This window comes from Sceloporus occidentalis, unplaced genomic scaffold (genome assembly GCF_023333645.1).
Source record: "Sceloporus occidentalis isolate IW3139 unplaced genomic scaffold, rSceOcc1.0.p SCAF_113, whole genome shotgun sequence".
Taxonomy (NCBI): domain Eukaryota; kingdom Metazoa; phylum Chordata; class Lepidosauria; order Squamata; family Phrynosomatidae; genus Sceloporus; species Sceloporus occidentalis.
The window spans coordinates 279549-286443 of NW_028317093.1; positions in this window are offsets into that span (position 1 = coordinate 279549).

The following is a 6895-nucleotide window of genomic DNA, read 5'->3' on the forward strand; positions in this document are numbered from 1 at the left end:
TTGTTTGACATGGTGGCCACCATCAAAGGGCCTACCATACGTTTGCCATCTATCACTTGCCTTCCATTCAAGGGCAATTTGCCCTAATCTCGGTCTGTCTGTTGGCGGTATTCTGAGAACTCTTTCACCGTTCTCTCATGTTTCATGTATGCCTGACAGACACGTTATCGTTATCCCAGTACATTGCAGCCTTCACATCATGTGGCTGCTTATAGAAGTCTTTCCACCCAGGCCGGTGTTTAATCTGATCTGAATAATATCGTTTTCTATTTAAAAACTTAAAAATGCAGTAATTTAATATTATGTTTAAATCTACGTAATCGGTTATCCTGGATATGAGGTATATGTGGGTACAATCAAAATATACTGCCATTATTTTATTTTAAATAAATGGTATTTGGGTATAATTATTTACAAACAGGCAGCAGCAACACTATGAAACACTCTGTATTATGGGTCTGTATTTTTCCATAACATGCGACAAAGAAAATAGCAACGCTATAAAATGTTAGCATGCCTTTGGGAGTAAGAAGGATTGTTCTAAGACTAAAAAGTGATAGAGGTTATTAGTGTGAATTTTGTTCTATTGTATAAACTTGTATGTTGCTTGTGCACGCCCAGGATTTTCTTTTGTTGCAAATTGCACGTTTTATTATATTCTGCATAAAAAAAGATCATAGACGATACATAAACATCATTACAATTTAATGTGATCTTTTAGTCCAAGAATATATAAGGTAAGGTAATATAAGGTAAGAATCTAGTCAGGAAATTTATACCTATTTCTTATAGCTGCACAAATAATGGTCCCAATGACACGTGTTTACTTACATAGATCAAAGGATTGCGTGCATAAAGGTGATAGGAATTGTTTATTTTCCTTTTACAGTTTTTTAGAAGTTGCAATTTTCAATGCCTAGAGCATTGACAATGCAGCTGTTCTCAGCTTAGAGAGCAAAGCCTCTTCTTTATGTTTGGTGTCATGCAGCCAACTTACTAAAATAATTATACCAATACATACCTGGGAATCCTCTGGGATAGACCTGGATTCTCCAGGTGGAGCCCGGCTTCACTGGGTCTCTCGGTCAGTTTCTTTGTTCTCCAGGCAGTGGAGAGTGACGTTTTAACAGACCCGCTCCTTGCCCACGTATGCCCAGACTCCACCAACTCCCTACCTTCTAAAGGCTGTCTGGGGCTCTCCCCCCATGTGACTAGCCCTGACCGTTCAGTAAATCACTCCTTTGGAAGAAGGAGACCTTCCGGTCTCCCAAAGTGTGTACTTATGGGCACTCTATGCCATTAACTTCTTTATACCTTTTTCAGTCTGTAGAGAAGCATTATAGATGGGGAAACACTTTGTTTTATGAATTATTAGAAAACGCTTGACATCTCCACCTCTATTTTCTATAATTCATGGAAAATGCTGTGGAGGATTGTCATAAAATGATTGTGACTCTTAGTAGAGAGCGCTTTCATGTTGCCTCATGCCTATTGTAGACATTTCAGACAGACGTGTTTACTGACTGATGTTTTTAATAAGTCACATTTCTTTCAAGTGTCACATTTCCCAACATCACTAATCAAATGTGATCCCGTGTCCCTTTATACTGTACAGACCAATAAAATAACGTTCAGTGCAGACAACAAGGGCTCGTTACAAAAAAATGCTCTTCTCAGATAGTTTATATGGAATATGGATCTTTTTTTTTTGATTTGTCATTCTTTTGAGCATAGGTGAGGATATGTTTTTTTTTTATTGTAAATAAATGTTTGCATACAGTTTTAATGGTGTATCATTTACATTTAAACGGTCTGAGTAACATTTATAGGAAAGCTAGTCCGGTGTTTGTTACGATTTCCCATATTTAAATGTGCTTACAATTTTTATTAAACAAAAGAATTATTGCTCCATATATCTTTATTTTTACAGAGTTACCAATAATGGCAACGGGGAAGCAACATGGTCTGTAAAATTAATGGTACCATTTTATTTTTGTCATATCGTTTTCATTGAAACAAGCTACATATTATAGCAAATAATTACGTGGATGGTTAGCCCATACATTAAGCAAGGATAACCCATAGGTAACTCCTCAGATATATCATACAAGCCTTAGCCAGCCTTTGTAATAATAATAATAATGACATTTGTAATTATAAAGTTTCCAGTTGTCTGCTTGTGTTGCATATTCTTAACACGAAGTATAAACATGTATCGTGCTCTGTTCTCGTTTTTACAAAAGAATATATATATATATATATATATATGTTTGAAAAGTGCTTTTAGCGCTGCTATTTATTTTTGTTGATGTTTTATTTATTTTCTCTACAGCCATTCATATTATAGATATAAGTTCTCCACTTTCACTGCGTATTGTGAAATCTGTACTTAAATTGTTTGGAGCTTTTTAAACCTTTTTAGACAGTTTTGTTTCTCCAGCCTCTGAACCGTTTACTTTTCTAGGCCACTTTTTTTGCGTGAATTGTCTTCTTGTTCTTCACAAATATGAAGGATTCTCATGTAGGGTATAACGGCATTGGAACCTCTAACCATTTTTAATACAGTTAAAACATTTAACATTTTGGCCTCAATTATTCTGCGGGCATTACGTTTAGCACGTCAAAATATGGATATCGCTTGTTTATTAGCTAGACAGTGGAATAGACTATGATGGCTGGATTTTGTGTATTTTTTTTCTTGTGATGTTTTGTATGTTTGCTATCTTACAATAACTTGTTATCTTGTTCTAACAGACCACAATTAAACATGGGATATACCTCTTATATACCTTATCGGATTGTTTTCTGCTTTAAGGATTTTTTTTCCGCAAAGTTTTAGTTTCAGAGTTTTAATACTCGGGTTCCAGTGTTGCACTGGATTTATTACAACAGGTATGTAGAAGAAGAAGTGACAAAATAGCCAAGCTATTTTATTTATAAGTTGTATACATTTGTTTAAGGCTTATTTACATGTGTGTGTGTGTGTGTGTATGTATATGTATGAAATATTGGGAATCTGCTATAATTTAATATAAACATTTTAATACAAAGTAAAATGGATCAATATCTTATTCCTCTGAATTCAATCTTGTGGAGCGCTATTTAAAATCCTTAATGATGGACTTGCTTGGGTAAAGAAAGACGGGTAACTGAAGCAATATGTTGTGTAAACTTGTATTTCCCCTGTGTAATAAACCTCTTGAAAACCTTCGTTTTGTGCCGGTGTTATTTGCTATTAGTTTTAATTCTGCATCATTTGCAAAGCCAGTTGACAAAGAACGCATAGCTCTGAGCTGCACATTTTTGTAGCTATTAATGTGGTTCATGCGTAAGGCGGGTCCTTCATGCTTGGGCTGAAACTGGTTAATATTATGGTTCCACTCAGTGGCTACCTAATTTAAAAACAAAAAAACCCACAGTTTATATGCATACATAGATCCTTATTGTACCTAACTCTGTAGGGCCAGAAGATCATGATCTTCAAAGGGCTTACCAGAAGAACCTGTCCTCAACACCCTGAAGATTCGTTAGAGCCTCTCATAAGCTAAGTCAGTTGATAATCTTTGCATTTGCAAACTTGTTTATAGTTTTATTAACGAAGCAGGCTTTGCTTTTACATGCCCTTAAGCAAAGGGTTCCCTCTGTATTGCCCCAGAGGGCAAGTTGGGTCAGCTTGTACCCCAGCACATGAGCTCAGTGAGATTCCTGGCTTGGCCTACTGTATGGGGGCCTTACCTACCGGTACATTAAATAAAATCTGTTACTGAAGAGCTTGCATTAAAATAAACTATGATACATTAAAAGGCTCTCGTTCCTCTGAAAAGGAGTGCCAACCAGTCACTGCTGCCAAAGTTATAAATATACACACAGCCAACGCAGTTAATAAATACAAATAAAGCTTTGTTTAAAAAATGAGTTTATGGGATGTGGCTAATGTCTAAAGAAGAGGCAATCATCCTGTTATTACAGAGACAGAAGTATTTTACCTGCTGCGCAGTCATGCCTACAGAAATAACGCCAGTAAACTAGTTTGAGAATAGTAGAATCTGTTCTGAGTGTAAGAATTCTTAATGGATGGGATGATGAGGGAACTTCAATCAAATGGGACACAAAACTTAGCCTTTTATTGTAATTATTGATAACGCGTAGGCAGAATTGTAGAAGGCGATGAAACTCTTGTTCCAAAGAGGAAAAAATAATTTTAGTATGTTCCCGTCTCCAGGATGAATGATTATAGGCTTATAGGGCCGAGCTAATATTTTTCAGACCGGATTTCAAGTTGCATAACAGCAGCTTTGCCATACGTGTGTGTCGTTATGGATGTGCTCTGTAAAATATGCACAACTGTCTTAAATAAATACACTTTTCTACACACAGGCATAACTAGAAACCACAGGGCCCTGGTGGGAAAATGTCCCTGGGCCCCCCCAATACCTGGTATGTCCCGTCATTGCCTCCAAACAACTTGTCTGTGCCTTCTTTGCCCCTTGCTCCCATTCCAACTCTCTGGCACACATATACAAACACACTTACAAAAATTACACACACTCATACTCACTAACACACTACTACACATTAATTCTAACACACAATCCATCTCACACCACTTACACATAGATTCACACACACAATTACACCTCCCTGCTCACACACACACACACAGTTACACATGCATGCTCACACACACAAACAATCAGGGCCGGCCCAAGACATAATGCCGCCTGGGGCAAAGTTTAAAATGCCCCCCCCCCATTATCTACCCTTCCTCTCCCTCCCTATTATCTACCCTAACCCTCCCCCCCTTTGTACTTACCTTTCAGCAGTCCTGTGGCGAGTCTCCCTGCTCGGTCTCGGTGCCGGCTTGTGATGCTGAACGCGGGAAATGATGTCATCTTCTGGCGCTCAGCATTACAAGCCGGCACCGAGACCGAGCTAGAGGGCTCGCAGAGGAGAGGGGCGCCGAGCGGGTACTGACAACTTGGTAAGCGAAAACCACTCGGCGTCCTCTCTCTCTCTCCCCTCCGCTTTAAAAAAAAAAAAAAAAAAAAAAAAAAAAGGGCTTGGGGTGGCAAAGTGCCGCCTCTTCAAAAGTGCCGCCTGGGGCAGTTGCCCCACTCGGCTCCACGGTAGGGCCGGCCCTGCACACAATTACACATCCATGCCAACAATCACACAAACAATGAGCCTCTTACCGCTCCTGCAGCTCGCTATCCGCCTGCTCGCACACTGGGCAGACAGCCTAGATTTCACCGCAAATACACTTCTGCCCCCTAGAGGCAGGGGCCCCATTGCAGCTGTGACCACTGTAGCTATGCCAGTGACTATACAATTCAGTGAAGTGAATATAATTTATGCTTTTGATATAGGTGATTATACATTGTATGCAAGATCAATTCTATGAATTAGAAATCAGGGCTAATCATCTACAGTGAGTAGTGATTGTTAGAACATAGACCCTTTTGATACTTAATTGTAAGACAATTATGAAACATAAACTGAATATAATTTAAAAAGTGATTTAATTACACTTTTCGTTGTAGCTAATGAAAAAAAATTCTATGGCCAACAGTAGAAAGACCAATGAAGGAAGCCGCCAATATACTGAAAATGACACTATTAACAAAGAATTGAGTCCAAAATTACTTTTTATTTATTGAAAAAATTTACTGAAATGATAATGCACACATCTGCCCGGTGTGGTATTTGCACTGTATCTTATCTATTACTTTGTGTTTTTCTGGCATAAGGTGCCTAATGTAAATTTGGGTACTGCAATTTTAACAGAAATTAAGATTATCAGACACTGTAAAACCCAGACTAAATTTTTAGTTAATGAAGCCACATCAATAATGTTTTCTCATATTTTTTAAACATTTTATTACAAAAGTCACATATGCCCTTTATAAGAAATATGTTAATGTTGGCCTATACTTTGTCAAAATGGTGTCTTGCTAAGTGGAAGATCACAGCATTTGTATCAGGTCACTTGTTTTGGGTCATTTCCTTTAAACCAAATTCAACATCTGCTGTCTGAAGTCTGACTGCCTCGATTTGATGGATTTTGAGAAGCGCCCATCGGCCTCCACCCAAGTTGCAAAAAGATATATGGGTGTCCTTCAAAAACAACCCTCGCCAGCCTTTCCATATAGAGGAATCACCCTGGTCCTGTATGTCTGGAAATTTAGTGGCTTTCAGTCTCGCTTACTGACCTATTACCAAGCTCAACTTGCAGTAGTTGGGCTTCCATAATCATCAGGGAGTCTGGATTGTGCTTGAAGATTCCCGTAATCAGAGCTGATTAGCGGGCGTCTGGGTCAGTGTTTAATTTCTGGGCAGATGGCTTGCTGTGTATAACGGGTCCACCGCCTGCCGAGGTCCTCTTTATGTCTATTGGAGGGTAGCTTTGCGCCTGCGTGTTTTTTAGCCTTGCCTCTTTAGCTTAACCATGGCCTCTTTTCACCTCCTATATGTAAGAGGAACTTTGACTTGTCTGTCTTGGGAATTTCCCGGGAATGTTGGTATATAGAGTGACTTTAACGCAAACTCTCCCGCCGACTCCTGCTTTACTGACTAGGCCTCAAGTGTATCTTTAAATCTTTCTAGTTTGTTTTATACAGGTTTTCTTTTAACAGGTAAAGTATGGTTAAAGGACCAATCTAATGTCCCATACAGCCCCACCAATGATGTATGCATATTAAAGTACTATTTAAGTACCTTAATACACATTCATTAACCTGTATGGGGGAAAAAAGTATTCACCTTTAGGAGAAGCTACAGCTCCAGAGCATAGTCGTGTTTTCACGCCACACATTAAAGCTTATATGATGGATAGACTGGGATAATAAGACCCAGCACAGGTTGACTAAAATAGTTCAGAAATTATATCTGAAACTTT